The sequence below is a fragment of the Typopeltis vanoorti genome, chromosome 24 (assembly GCF_054136105.1).
Source record: "Typopeltis vanoorti isolate ZY-2024b chromosome 24, IOZ_Tvanoo_1.0, whole genome shotgun sequence".
In the NCBI taxonomy this organism is placed as follows: Eukaryota; Metazoa; Arthropoda; class Arachnida; order Uropygi; family Thelyphonidae; genus Typopeltis; species Typopeltis vanoorti.
This window is the reverse complement of record NC_143572.1, coordinates 47,697,784-47,714,339: the sequence shown is the minus strand read 5'-3', so window position 1 is coordinate 47,714,339 and position 16,556 is coordinate 47,697,784. Positions and strand designations below refer to the sequence as shown.

The 16,556-nt window shown below is 34.6% G+C and overlaps 1 protein-coding gene across 1 annotated transcript in view; it reads right to left on the bottom strand.

Moving 5' to 3' along the window:
• Window positions 1-16,556, bottom strand: part of LOC150093165 (trypsin-1-like) — a 379,787-nt gene that overhangs the window by 102,604 nt on the left and 260,627 nt on the right. The gene's annotated exons all lie outside the window — the stretch shown is intronic.

Below are 16,556 nucleotides of genomic sequence, written 5' to 3'. Positions count from 1 at the left end.
ATTAATTTTTTTTTCATTATTTTTATGTGCAAAAGAATCATATTAGTTGCTAATGATTAGCTATAAAACGGCTACTAGTAACTTTAGGAAAGATAATAATCGACATTTAAATAAATACATGCCCAATCAGGTGACCAGCATCCAGACTATCCCTTTTTCAGAGGAGGATGTAAGAATCCTGCATCCGAATCGACAGAACCAGAAGATAACAATATCATGCAGCATGCATCCACAGAACAATCATACTTATAACCATCTTCAACTCTTATGATCGGATGATGTTGAATTTATTTCAAGTATATGACGAAGAGTGTTTTGTAATTTCGTATTATTATGTTATTTATATTTATGTTGTATTTATTAAATTTCGTAATAAAATGATTCAGCTTTGGAGTTTTTGGTTATTTCCCATGATGCTACATATCGAACATTTTATGGAGTGTCACTAGACACGATGCTTTTTTATTCTGTTTTATTTTAAGACATAGTACTGTTATGTACGCAAAGACTCAAGTTTGGACTCTAAATAGGTATGCGAAGCTCGGATGGTTTGAGCAATATACAGAATCGTCAAGTGAAGAGGAAGACTGGAGTGTTACTAGATCAGAAAATGGTGTTTACAGAGAAATCCGGTCAGCTACAGACCGTGTAGAAGGAAAAGCGTATGCAAAGCTCTGCGTACTCCAGCATTACCGGGGAGGAAATCAAATGGAGCATGCACTTTAAAGGGAAGCCACAAACCACGATAACTTTTGAATTACAAATGTAGTTCATAAAGTGCAATGTGGTAAAGGGGCTCGTTTGCTAGATCCAATCAAACGTTTCAGAAAACTCACAAGCTAACAAATGTATTTCTCCAAGCTTTTTCATGCCTATATCCGGAAGAGTGGTGGATTCAATCCATACTGGTGATCCACGAGTTGAAATTGCTCACAGTCATTACTCATAATACAAAAACACAATTATAACGAGAATTATAACGAACATCTACATCAGTCGGTCTCGATGATGCCCAAACTTTAGCTGGAATGATGTGGATTCGAATCCCCTGTGAATGATCTAAAATGCTTCTCAACTGAAGAAGAATTATCCGGTCTCATGTAAACATGGCATGGACTTTCCTACAGTAAATACATACTCTATATTTAAGTTTGTTAGTCAGCGGTTAGAATTGAAGGAAATACAGGAAGATGGTTTGATCTAAAAATCAAGTGTAAGACAAGGATGCACATTATGAAAGAAAATGGTATCAAGCCTGATATTAGAATTGGAGATGTCAAACTTGGCTCTTTGCTTTATGCAGATGATGTTGTACTCCTAAACCCATCTAGTTCAAGACTCCAGGATTATCTAACTACATTGAATAACAGCGGTAAGAAATTTGACATGAAAATCAGTAATAAAGAGACTAAAACTATGAAAATAGTCAGGAACATAGAAAACTTCAGCTGCAATTTGAATGGAGATCGTATAGAACAAGTAAAATATTTCAGCTCTTTAAGCACAGTTTTTCGTGAAGATGGCAGGTTAAATATGGAAATCGAGATCAGAATAAGCAAAGCTGGTATGGTCGGTAGCCAGCTGAATAAATGTCTATGGAATGAGAGTTTGATACCAAGGCATGAAAGGGCACAAGACCTCTAGCACATTATTATCATGTGTGAGCAAGAGGAAAAGAAGAACGGAAGAATCTGCTCACATTTTGTTGGAATTAGCTGAAGGTTTGGAGAAGGCAGAGTGAGGGAGATTGTTTCAAAGGGCAGAAGAGGCAATGAAGTTGGTTTGACAAGTTTCAAGATGGACTGTAAAAGGGTGTTGGTTAGCACTGGCTCATCTTTTAATGATTTTGGAGGAGAGGTGAGGTGTGATATGATAAACTCTCTCTCTCTCTCTCTCTCTCTCTCTCTCTCTCTCTCTATCTTCTCCATATTCCAAGCATAAGTAATTGATTCAAAATAATAAAGATAAATACAGCAGTAAAAGCGTCATTATTTTTTTGCAAAATATCCTTTCTCATACTACTGTTGTTATTTCAAATTACACGTTGGAAAATAGTAAGGTCATGTAGTGAACGCACTGCACCGCTTAACTATGAGAGTTCTCTGGCCAACTTGTGTGTTTTATAGAGTGGAGCCAAAGAATACACGCAAATGACAGAAATAGCAGACTGTGGCAGATAGGATTAGCTACACTATCAGAACATTAGTGAGATTTCTATGAACTCAAGTCGGCAGCTCTGTTATTGCAGGCCTTTGGCTGAATGTATCTTAATTGACTGAAATTTGCTGCTCGAAACACTTGAAAATATTGTCAAGCTATTCTACTTTTTTTTTCCCAATCAGACGATTGTCAGAGAGAGATAAAGGCAAAATGCTTTGAAATCATATTAGTAATAACTGTTCTCTGGCCAAAAGCACTTTATAAAAATTGCATTTAAGGTAAACACCAAACGCACGTTAGCCAAGCGGTTCAATTTTGTTTCAACCGAATCATTTCTAATGACAGAATTTGAGAAAACTATTCAAATTATTATCAATAATGCCATCACTGACCGAATATCATTTGAAATTCCAAATACCAAAGTTATTTGGAATTTTGTTTTCGGACCATTTGTAGAGACAAAATCAAATAAAACAAAATTATATATCAGGACTGCCAGAGCCAGAAACGGATCAACGTATCAGAAATACTCACTGCAACTTTTAAGACATTTGTTGTTTTTTAAGAAAACCACTATCACTCGATAGAGGTCTTTGAATAACACAGATTTGTTTTCGATATCACTCATAGTTTTCTGAAAATAGAAATATCACCAATGGAAAATTCACCACGCAATTTTAAACTGTATTGTATGTAAACAGTTTACAAAAAGGCTGCCAAATTTATGTTTATTGTTTATGCGCCTTTATTTATTTATATATTAAAAGTGGCTCTAAAGTTCAATAATTGTGAAGATGAGTGATGCATAGACTTTATCACCATCAGTTGTTGTTGTTTCTGTATATATTTTCCTATTCACACTTGATGCATTATAACGATAATGATGATGCCATTAATAACAAATAAAAGATAGTAATTAATATGTATAAACAGTTTTCGTACATCATAAGCTATAATAATAATATGACAAATAGATGTACGATTCCAAAAAGAGGGCGCTGAAAGCATTGAGGAACCAAGTTTGCGAGTTCATATTTCAAATGAATCATCGCAGATCAAAGCAAGCAAGGCCAGTCGGCTCCACGTCTACAAAGTTGACAGGTTCCCGTCTTAATAACAAAGTCATCAACCAAAGACAATACGAAATAGACGATAAGGGGAAAATAAGGACAATAAACAAACAAAACCCAATCCGGAAGCAAACATTATTTATGCGGTGTAATGAAAAGAAACTATGCTGGATTATGAAGATTAAAGAACAAGATAACCCACTTATGACGGATAATCAGTATAAAATAGGCTCAGAAACAGCATGAAAAAGAAGTGCCGAACAATGAAACACTCGTCCGATACAAGTTACGAGTTATTTTGTTAATGTTATTAATCACTATTGCTTATTGTTACGAGAAGCAGCTCTGTCATGCGTGTCTGCAGAAATCTGTTTTCAATTTGTTATAATTTTGTGTTGGATTATTGGCTGTTTTGCATTGCGATCTCTTCGTTATTACAAATATCTCCGGGCTGTGTTTGTACTGAATTTGATCTTTTGAATTTCAAAAGATTAAAATCGCAAAGTCTAGAATTAAATCACGGCCGATTGCAAGTCCAATGCTTGCTCTAGAAGCAGCATTTCAAAAACAAAACTATTATTAACAGAAAAATGTAATTAACGTTTTACTTTCAGAAATTTCGACCTACCTCTGAAGATTATATTCAGGAGTATGGTGCCGTTATCTTGGAAATCTTAAAACGGAAATCAATACGCCGATTTAGATAAGTGGACGCTTGTTGGGATAAGTTTGGAGTATTTAAAATTCTTCATTAGTTGTAAACACTTGACTTTGTTCGATCGACTAACATGATTGCAATTTGATTTTTACTGTTACAGCATTTGCAACTGAAAAACTATTCAGTGCATTGGACGCGACAATTTCATCATGTTCTCCATTGCATAATTCTTTTACAACAATACGAGTTGGGCGAAATGTTTTATTCGCACAAGTGTTTACATCCAGAATTGCTAGCAATCACCCTGAAATACAGGTGGTAAGCGTCAATAAAGTCCACCAGTGTTCACAGAAAAAACTCTTCAAAAAAGGCTAAAAAAATCGGTATTCTGTCTTCTGTTTTTCCTGTTCGTAGTTCAGAGTTTAGTAACTTTATGTGTGTATGGGATGGGCAGTTTCTAATGTTGTCGACTTTATCTACTTCGACTGCCGTTCAAAGACTGCTCTAATTTACATATCGGCTATTATGTTCATGTATAAAGGTATCTATTTAATTTATTTATTAAATCTATTTACATAATGTTTTCGCTGTTTATTTTTATTTATTTTTTTATTAATCTGAAGTATGATTTTATAACAAAAAACTATTGACGGAATTTGTCCCTAACAGGCAAGAAACAAATAGTGGAACGTTTAAAAAGGGCAAATCTTTCCCCAAAAAAGAATGATGTACTTCAGAACATTTTACACCTTTTACGTTTGCATGAGAGAATTTGCGTGAATTCTTCAAAATTATTTTCAAGAAATTGCATAGTTTGATACACGTGTACAAGTTCATAGAAGTGTGCACGTAGTTTAAATGCAATGTGGAATGCGGCTTTCAATTGTTGTAGTGGTAGATACGATATAACCTCAACAAGCAGACAATACGTCAATAGTGTCAGAAATGGAAGATCGTTTGCGATAAAGTGGTCGTCATCTGTCTTTCTACTTCGATTCATTTGATATCTGAGTTGCAAGGCATTAATGGATAATTCTAAATGCAGCCACTTAGCAAAGAATCTTATGCAGAAACTGCATCCCGAGAGGTCCATCAACACTAAGAATTCATTCTATAAAATCTTTTAGATCGCTAAGGTAGTCATTACTTGAACAGTTTCTTTCGCACACAAAAACACACGCACGCACGCACGGGTGAGGGATTAAAACAAATAATCAATGACATCATTTACCAACAACTAACCTGATAAATTATCGGATTCTTTATTTTAATAACGTGCAGAGGATAAAGAATATTCTGATTTTTTTAACGTTTACATAATTACTTTATCTATCACCTTATTTTCCATGGAGATGTTTCGATTCCATACATTAACTCAAAAAAAAAGAGAAAAAGGTTGTAGTCAAAAAAAATGGTTGTAGTATTTAATATTACAACGCTGTTTTAAACTGAAAATGAAGCGAGCCTGCAAGAGAGAAAATCTGTCTCCAGCACAGTGTCCGACAGGTACTGAATAAATCTTCAACCAAAAACAACACCAAAAGGAAGGCAATTAAAGTCGGTGGATTAGTTGTTGTGTACTGTTTTTTATTCAGACGCTTTTTATTTATTTTAGTTTACCTCGTTCCCGTGCATTAACTTTGTGTCGAACATTGTTTAATTGACACACGAGATGGTTGTCACAGAATTTAATGGAAAGATAATCTTTTATCTTTCAGAAAGGATTTATCAATTTCTGAAAGATAAAAATGACTTCCTGTTTAATAAATTCCTGTTTAACAAATCAGACAGGATTTATTAAACAGGAAGTCATTACTGAGCAGTGCAATTCTCATTTTACTCGAAATTTAGTTTGCACGCAATTTTTTGCTTTTTACTGAAAACAGAATATGTGTAGCTTGCTTTAGCATATTTTATTGCTGCCTTTGTCGAAATAACATCTCAAAGATGATAATAAAATATAATATAATAAAAATCATAGTAATCACTGACTCATTATAGTATTTGAATTTACTGTCACTGATTGAATCAAAATTTAGAAATTTCTTATAAAAAAGACCGTTCCCCCCCCCCCCCACCACCAAAAAAATAAAAAATAAATAAATAAAAAATAAAAATCCGTAGTGCACTTGGCGACTAAAATTCTTCAATTTTGAACACTGGGGTTCCACGGTAAAACCCTTCAACACGGCCCGCAATCAGTGGGCCGAACAGTGGTTATTTTTAGAAGACGTTATTTACTGCGTTGTGGCAGGAAGGGTAATTGCATTATGTTGTCGCCAGGTTGTCCAGGAAAGTGGTCCAACGGCATAAGTATAGGTTTCGTGGTTTGCTGTAAGTGCTGATCAGGAAGATCGCCAAGTTAATAATTTATTTATATAATAATAATAAAAATATAATAATAATAAATTTATATATATATATATATATATATATATATATATAAAAATCCAAAATCACTTGTTTGTAAATTCTGTTCTAGATGTTACAGTTAATTTTACAGACTAATTTGAATGCAGTGATGGCTTTGGATATCTCATGAAACACACACACATATATATATATATAGCTTTAGAGTGTCTCAATGTTTTCAGTGTCTTTTAATAACTTTCTATGTTCTTAACGCCTGATGAAGTCGATCCCAACGAAACATGTTGCATTTCAAATAAATCTCAATTTGTTATAATTCTCGGATTTTTAGTCAGTTTATATTAAAATGAACATATTCATTTTAATTTGTTTATTTAATTTAATTTAATTAATTTTACGGATAATGAAAATGATCATTATCCGTAAAATGACTTCCAAACTTTCTTGCCATGTCCAATCCTTCTGCTAATTTCTTTAAAATTGAATTCTTTAACGGATTCATCACAATCAGAATCTTCGGCAGAACTTTCCCCGCCATTTGGTTCGACGCCATCTATTAATTGTACCAGTTCCTCCTCTTTTAAATCTGCTTCTCCATCAATCAATTCACTAATTTCGTTTTCAACCATATCGCAAAAGCCCTCTCCACCAAAAAAGTGTGCGACGTTTATTATACGACGTAGCTCGGCATCCACTGGAGGTACGAAATTTTGTTCCAGAATGGCTTCAGGCATATTTTTTTCCAGCAAGCATTCAGCTTAGAGGGTTGTAATTCCTTAATGGACAGAGAAATACTTTTTACACAATTCAATATTGAAAACTCTTTCCACGCTTAGGCAGTGTCATGTTTGAATTAGTTTCCATTTTTTCCAAAATTAATTGAAATGTTCGCAAATATAATATGACTTAAATGTTGATATTATTCCTTGGTCGAGTGGTTGAATAAGTGAAGTCGTATTAGGCGGCAAAAAAGTTATTTTAATATTCGGATGGCCTAAATTTGTTGGGTGGCCTGATATTTTGAATTCCATATTCTTTTTCTTTGTGCAACTTTCTACATCGGGTACAAAACACTTGAAAAACCAATTTTCAAACATGCTAGCTGTAACCATGCCTTTTTGTTGGCCTACCAATAAACAGGTAGGGTGGACTTGTCGAGCCCTTTCATCGCACGAGGATTTGCAGATCGGTTAATCAAACATTGGTTTTGCCATGTAATCACCTGATGCATTATTACAAAACAGTAGAGTAATTCTATTTTTGGAAACTTTGAATCCAGGAGCTGATCTTTCATTTTTCGAAATATAGGTGCGTTTTGGCATTTTTGTTTCCAATATAACCCAGATTCATCCGCATTGAACACCTGGTCTGCACTGTAACCACCTTCTTTAATGATTTTTAAAAGTTCTGCTGGGTATTTCCGGGCAGCTTCAACATCTGCTGATGCTGATTCTCCCTGGATTTTAAGATTATACAAATAAAACCGCTTTTTTAAGTTTTCGAACCAACTCTTACTGGCAGAAAATCCATGCTGAGAGATTTTTTCTGAAGAATCTTGATCAAGTTCTTTTAAACGTTTGTAAACTTTGAGAGCTTTTTGCTTAATAAGGTGTCCATTCAAAGGAATTTTCTTTTGAGTGCAATCTTCTATCCAAATCATTAGAGATTTCTCCATTATTTCGATTAGAATATCGCGAACACGAGCAACGCGCTTTGCAGTTACCGTTGACCCAGCAATAACACTTTCTTGGATTTTATGTTCATTTTGTTTGATTATTCGAATTGTTGATTCATTTAAATTCGGAGTCCTTGCAACAACTCTTGGTTTTTCTCCAATTTTCAACCAATCCAAGATTTTAATTTTTTCTTCGAGAGAAATGAATTTCCTCTTCAATGTTGGTTTTTTTCCCTTTCGTTGCAGTTTTAGTGGCCATTACAATAAAAATAAACTTTTACATAAAAAAAAAGCATTACATATGTATGTAACTCACCAGAAAATAAACTGCTCAGCTTGAGAATAACACACTTATGATTTTAAATGCGTGTTCCTGACAGAAAACGAAGACAATTTTCAACGATTAACACTTTATACAGTAAACCCTAGATGGGGAACCTATGGCACTCGTACCAGAGGTGGCAAGTCTGAGAATTTTGTTGGCACACCAACGATTTACAGGTGATATCCTTTTATACGCTTATAAATTATTCGAGTTATTTTAATTGTTACAATACGTACAAGCTGAATTTTGTTTTACACAAGACAGCAGCTATAAACACGTTTTGGTGCGGTATTAACAAAAGATCGCGCTACACAAAGACAAAAGCAACCGACAAGTGTTGAGTTGAAATGCTAATTCTCTTCAATCGAATTCAACAACATCTGAAACTGTCATAACAACATTCACTATTACTTTTAACACATTCACAACAGGGTGTCATTTATCGTTCCGATGGAACCTCTCATTACTGACTGCCTCAACTCACACAAACGTTTCAACCCTTGGTTGAATTTTATGGCTTCTTGTTTGCGATTAAGATGGCAGGCGAACTCAACATTCATTTTATGGCATGTTTCAATTCTTGGTAGGCTTTTACTTTAAGTTATCCTTTGTGATCTGTCATAATGACATCGAGAATTTCAAATGCAATAAAAAAAACATTTATTTCATAATTGAAAAATTGGACAATAGTTTTAGTTAGATACTGTGTTTCGGTGCAACATATGGCTTTGCTTAAGTCTATACATCATAGTTTCTGTGAGAGGGGAGATGTGATTTACTAGTTAGCGCAGTTTTTATTCTGTCTCAAATTGCACTATTTGTTGAGAATGACACAGACTGCAAAAGCAACTTTTTTTACCTGTAATTTCCAGTTTTTTAGATACTTCAATGTTTATTACTATTATTTTCCGTCATGAATACCTGAGGAAGGCTGTTATAAGCCGAAACTAGTTGTATTATTCTCATTAAAATATTTATAAGTTATCTTGGATTTTAAGTCATTAAATCTATGTTTTAAAATGTATCACAACAACCGAGTAAAAGCCTATGATCACATATATACATATATGTACACATATATCATCATCATCATCACGAATCATGGGCTCACTGTCCGTTGATGTCTGATGCCTGTTTCATTATCTTCTTCCACCTTTCTTTGTCCAGTGCACAGTGTCGCAGTTTTTGTACACCCATTCCACGCCAGTCTTTTATATCGTCTATCCATTCTCTGTATGGTCTACCTCTTCTGTTTAAACCATCCAAAATACCAAACATAAATGTCTTTATCTTCCGGTCCTCGCTCATTCTGCAGATGTGTCCAAATAATTGCAGCTTCCGTTTTATAATCTTCTGCATTAGATTCTGTTTTGGTTGTATCTTCTGATAGAGCTCTTCATTGGTGATTTTCTGTACCCATCCTATTCTTAGAATCTTCCTGTAACAAGTTCTTTCAAATGCCAGAATTCTTTTTCTTGATTCCTTATTTATTACCCACGTTTCAGATCCGTACAGTACAGTACACCGCTGAAGATGCATGTTTCCAATACTCTTAGTTTTGTTTGCAGACGGATCACTTTACTTTTCCAGATGTTATCCATGGCCTTCAGATTTGTTCTTCCCTTTGCAATCCTGATCTTTATTTCTTTTTTACAGTCCAAGTCATATGTCAGTTTACTTCCCAAATATGTGAATTGTTCTACATTTTCTATATCAATTCCATCCACTTGTATCTTTTGTTTCATGTTCTTCTCACCAAATACCATTGTCTTTGTTTTTTCAAAGTTCATAACAAGTCTAAATCTCTTCCCTTCCTCATTTAACAGTTTCAGTGTTTTTTGTAGTTCTCTTTCATCTTCTTCAATAATAGCAATGTCATCTGCAAATCTCAGATTGTTAATTCTCATTCCGTGTACAGATATTCCTTTGGCATCTTCTTTCATTTTATCCATTGCTCTTTCTAGATGTGCGATGAAAATGCTTGGTGATATTGGGTCTCCCTGTCTAGTACCTCTGCTTGTTTTAAACCATTTCCCCAAATCATCACCTATTCTAACTGCTGCAACTGCATTCTAGTAAACATCTTTTAATATAGCTATTAGTTTTTTATCAATTCCATAGGATTCCAGAACTGCTAATGTCACTTTATGGTCAATACTGTCAAATACTTTCTGAAAGTCAACAAAACAAGTATATATGTTTTTGTTTTTTCTCCTAGCTTTCTCTGCTATTAACCTCATTGTCAAAATCTGTTGAATTGTAGTTCTATCCTTCCTAAATCCTGCTTGCTCGTCTGCAAGGTATGCTTCGAATTGTGTTCTCAATATTTCTGTCAGTATGATATATACATACATATAAAAAAGGAAATTAAATGACTCTATACCGAGAATGACAAGTTTTATGTTAAAATACAACTAGTTTCGTTGAATACATCAACTTCTTCAGGTATCACAGGCAAAGAATTAAATAAAAAATAACAGAAACATGATAAAATACATTAACAGATCTAGTATAAAACACACAAGTACATTTACATTTAAAAGAGAGGAATGCGTGCTTGAGTTCCAACTGACGTTGACTACGTACGAGAGCTGGCGTGAGTGCTCCAGTATTGGACAGTGGTAACAATCTTGAAATCCATCAAGCAACACAGCAAAGCAAATCAGGAAAATCCTTTGGACAAGTTGGAATAAATATAGAACTTAAAAATGTGCAGGCATCTAATTCATCAAATGATTTTTAAAATTATTTAACAATATCTGTCAGCAAGGAAAAATCCCAGAAAGTTAGAATAAGGCAATTATCATCGCAATATATAAAAAAGACAATAAGTGCAACTGTGGAAACTACAGAGGAATAAGTCTTTTGAATATTAGTTATATGCACGAATATTAACTTCCAAACTTAAATCGTATGTAGAAGATAAGCCTTGCGAAGAACAACATGGATTTCGAAAAGGACGATCGTGCATTGACTCAGCTTTTACATTAAAAACGTAATGGAAAAGCATTACGAATACAACATAGAAACATAACATAGCATTTGTAGACTATAGTAAGCTTTTGACAAATGATTTATAGAATGAAATCAATAAATAGAGGGGTCCGTTAAGGATGTCCAATGTCACCGCTGTTATTTAAATCTATGTAGATGAATTAGTAAAAAAATGGAATGCAAATATCAACAGAAAACACAAAAATCATAGCCTTTTAAAGGACCATTTCCAGTCAGAAGTAAAATCATGATTGAAAATAAAATTTTAGAACAAATTAACTGCTTCAAATACTTTAGATGTGCCGTATCATATACAAAAGAAGCTGACATTGATATCAAAATTGCAAACTTTCTCAAGATAATACGAGTGATCAATAATATTTTCAAACCTAACCAAGTTCAAAAGCGTACAAGAATAAGAGTTTATAAAGTTTTGACAAGACCTTCTCTACTGTACGGATGTGAATTGTGAACCAATAAAAGCTGCAGAAGAAAAAAGAATAGATACTGGAGAAATGAAATTCCTGCGAAGGACAGCAGGCCATAATCTATGGGACATAAGAAGAAGCACAGAACTAAGTAAAGAACTGAAACTAGCCTCAGTGTTGTACAATATATGCGAATACCGAAAGAAGTGAATTGAACCTATCGAAAGAATGGACAGTGCAAGACTATCCAAAACAATACTCTGCTACCACTCAGTTGGAGGATATAGAAGTTAGGGACGACCAAGGAAAAGATGGAAAGAGAACGGAATAGCCCAGTAGGTCTAGGCCTCAATCACTGAAAGGATAATAATGATATATTACCACAACGTGTAGTAGTATGCGATTACTGATGCAAATTCTGAAAAATATTTTGATTTCAACAATTTAGAAAACGTGATGATTGCTTTTAGATCAAGTAGTGAGCCATGTGAATCCCTTATCGTTGAACAGAAATTATGAGAAGGAGAAAGAAAAAAAAAGGGGCTATTTTGGCTGTTTTTTATTTTTATTTTAAAAGTGCTGTAGTTATTTCGTTAATGGTTGTCGTAATAACAATAATACAGAACCCGGAACTGGATTTACAGGAAGTAGCATTTAGGTAGGTAGGATAATTATAATAAAAGTTGTCGTTTCTTATGAGAATCCCTATGATGAAAAAATGGTAAACTTATCGAATATTAGTATTGCAAGTGGGCTAAGCGTTAGATAATCCCGAAATTCTGATCCAGAGGCACCAAACGTTGAATTGTTTCAAATCTCCAGTAATCAAGGCGATGGTCTTACACCAGAAGAAGTTCATCTCTCACTTAAAGACATTCACAAAAGCCATGTGCACGGGTGGGATTCGAATTCGCAGCTTGCTGGTTGGAGAGTGGGTAAGCTGTCCACTCGGCCACCTAGGACGCGTTGCTTTCCAGAATTTCGTTCCGAGCCTGCCGTGATTCTGGATGGTGTGCACTTTTCAGACACTTCACTGAACATAAAGATGGAACTGTCAATCAGAACATTATTAACAATGTACTGTATATTCAGGCCATCTGTTTTAGTGTTCCAAATCCTATGTGAGTTTTCGTTATAAATCTCACTTATTTGAAGAGTTAATTAATCTAACGAGGAAATGCATAATTTCAGGTATAACTCTTATAATTAAGATGCCCATTAAAACGTATAATTTCAAATTCGATATACCACCGTATAATGCCAGAAAGACTTTTAATTGGAATTTAATGGTTTTCAAGCAAAATATCCTACTGGGTTAGACCTTTTTCTTGAATTTTTCTCTCGTACAGTTTTCTGGGTTTCTCTTCAATTTCAAAATACCATAAGAAGGTGACGTCTTAGCTTGTTAGGTCTCGTGTTTTAGGCTGCTCTCCTATCAGACACACAGAGACTGAGGTCGTTCCTCATCACTGATCGCTAAGCTTTTGAAAGCTTGCAATAAATTGATTTATCGCATTTCCTCGCTTTGGGTTTGTTTATTCTGCTATTTAACTCCGTGACCTTCTATGACTATACGCATGGGGTTAACCACTCTATCCTAGAATAACGGTTAGGAAATCGGAAATCCAATAGTGCCTGAAAGGTTCATTGCGAAAGGGGAAACTAAAACCATAGGAAGAAGGTTACAGATCATTTGTTTGATTTTCTGGAAAGGAAAACTTTAAGCTATGCAAATGTCTCTATATAATATTTGTCAATTCCAAACACTACGTCCGCCTTCAAAATATTAAGCTCATTCCTTAAGGCGACGTGCCCTTTATTTGGGAATCAGCAAAGATTGCCGATTGAAGAAACTTTGAGAATTCTGTAAATACATCGTTAAACGCTTTTGCTTTCTTGATTTCTTTGTATTGGACTATGTGCAGAATAAAATGACAGAATGGGACAATTTTCGAAACAGGACCAAAAATGGTTGTCGTAAAGTCATCCGTACTTTACGTTCTGATAGTTGAATCGAGGATCTAAATGAGAGTCTGTTTTAAAAACTCTAACAAATATTTCAACCAAAGGTAACTGAATTGAAGAATATTTCTGAAAATAATTGAAAAGGGAAACAAGTATTTATTATCTTAAAGTCGAATGCCGATTGAATGACACCTTAACAAGAAGAAAAGAACATCTCTTGACCTCACCCTTAAAAAAAAGTCAGGATATCCTCTTTACTACGAACAGCGGTGTAAGTAATGTAAGAATGTAAATGAAATTTTTCTGAACACGGAATTGATCATCCAGAAATAAAAATACAACATAGTTGAGCGCATTAATTTAACCGGTAACAAGGAAATTGGTTCAAACAAAATTTTTCAAATGAATTTAATATAATTACAAATGTGCGGTCTGTATATCAATTAGGCTAGCGGCATGCCCTCAAACTTGTCCATTGTGATCCAAACAACTCTCTTTCTACGAATCTGCACAAAAGAAATAATTTTATACTTTAGCGAAATCCTGGTCAAAGACCTTGTTTTTCATATAGGTGGGCTTGCCGGACAAGACAGGTTTTTTCCCCGTTTATTTCATTTATACCGAATGTAAGTGTTTAAAGGTGTCCTTTTAGCACCAAACCGTGCCAGTGCCCTGAAGCGAGTCTTTTGAAAAGTGAGGAACCCCACAAGTCATTTGCAAAATAACTGTAGCTTTTTGATCGCATATTGTCGGTAACAAACCAACCTTATCAAGGATGTATTGAATGCATGCGGCGCGTCTTTGGGTATTGCTAAACACAATGGAGGTTCCGCATCACGGAGAAGCTAGGTCAAACCATAACGATACAAACTGTCCCATCACACTGCGAACAAGGGAAGTGAAAATCAGAATTTCGTTTGAGTTTCTCATCAATCCACACACACACACATAAACACTGTGTTGGAGGAGTAACATGCAGCCTATGACTTGCGTTTCTCTCGCACTTTTCTAAATGTTAAAACTATGGATTACATCGCTTAGTTTTTTAAGGAGGTATGTTTCAAGTGACGGGACTGGATCTCGTACCTGCCAGCAGGATAACATCACCGTGCAGAAGAGCAATTTGTACTCATGATTTTACATGAAACGTGTACAGCAAATCAGTGGGAGGTGTAAGTATTGTGGATTTCAAATTGTTTGTTTTGTGTCTTAAAAAATATTTACACCATGATATAAAAGATTATTCTCCGATTCTCTTCAAATTTTTCGTTATGTAGATTAGTTTCTTCAAGTGAATGCATATTGTAATTATTTCATAAAACTAATGACATTTGATTTGAAACTGAATACGTAATTCGCAAATAAAAAATAACAAGGGAAAAGTATCTTTCTGAATGGAGTATTTCCGCAGTGTTTTACGTGTCACTGAGAAATTAATTCAGTCAACATACTGTTTCTGATCTTTTAAAAATCTCTCAATATTAAATAGTAAAATTGAAGATATTCATAATGCTAATTACTGATCTCACGAACAGTGATTAATTCCAAAGTCAGTTATGCAAAACGTAGTAAAAGTAGATCAAATCTTTATTATTAGTTTCTAATTCAAACTTTTAGCGAGTGATTTACTTTGCCATGGCACAGTGACATATTTCATACACACGGTTAATGAAAAATATGACCCATAGGAGGCTTGACAAAACACTAAAAGGGCAGATAAAAATTGTGAAATTTGAACCAAAACTAAATTAGTCGAAGGACACAACAAACTGAATATGTCCGTAAGTTGTACTTGCTGCTGTTTTGGGGAGGAAGATTCTTTAAGCTGGGCTGAGTCATTGACGCGAAGAATGTGGTGTGAGAGGAGCCAGTGTTTTGAATTGTTTCGGTTCTTTCTTTTTTTTTTTTTTTTCTTCATGCAGTTCACTTAATCAGTCTCGCACCATAATTGTAGTAGTGAGTACAGTGAAGCAAAGCGTCAAAAGATATGGGCCTTGCCTTGGGAATTCCCAAGAATTTTCTGTTTCCTGTCAATACTAGGATAGTCTAGGAATCCCGTTTTTCTAATTCAAACAGCAGAGTCACACAAATTACTGTTCTGTATTGGAGGTTATCCGGTCGTAAACCCTCAGACTGTAATCAGCGCTGTCATCAACACTTCGAAGAAAGGTCAGCCAATGAACGGGTTTTTTAGTCGTTTGTGGGAAACTGATAATCAGAAAACCAGTTCGACAAAAGAAACTTACGACAAACAAATTCTTTAAAGTGTGCAATTAGTTTAAAACTATTTCTCTTTCAGTTTGTAAGTCGGTGTTTGTAATCATGACAGCTGTTAGTTGTTCTCTTAGATGACAACAAATTCACATTCAAAATATTCGTAAACGTGAAACAATTTCTTGAAATTTCTTCTTCTTCATCCATTCCTTTCTTTGTCATACTTCTTACGTACAGCAATATTCTAAACAATTCCAGCCTACAGGCATTCCAATTGCATGTTAACAAGTGTCTTCTTTCTAGATGATCTTAGACTTAATCTATCTAGTGCTAGTATGCGTTGACGATTACTGTTCAAATATTAAAAAGATAATTGACCTCATTTCAGAGCAATGCTAACAAATGAGTTGATTTATTAATGTCCATCGAGACGGCTATGTTCTGCAAATGTCGACAGTCATTATTATTGATAGACGGTCACAGTAGTTTTGGTTACTAGCTATGTTAAAGATCTTTTCATACAATAGGTGGCGCTCTGTCGGCACGTATAAACTAGTCACGATGTAGAAACGGTGCGTGACTTAAAAAATTTGTGATATGATGAAACAGAATAATAAAAAAAAATCGCCTCCACTCTCATTACTTTTATGTACCTCCCACATGGTACTGGAATACTGTACCCGATGTGTTCAGTGTA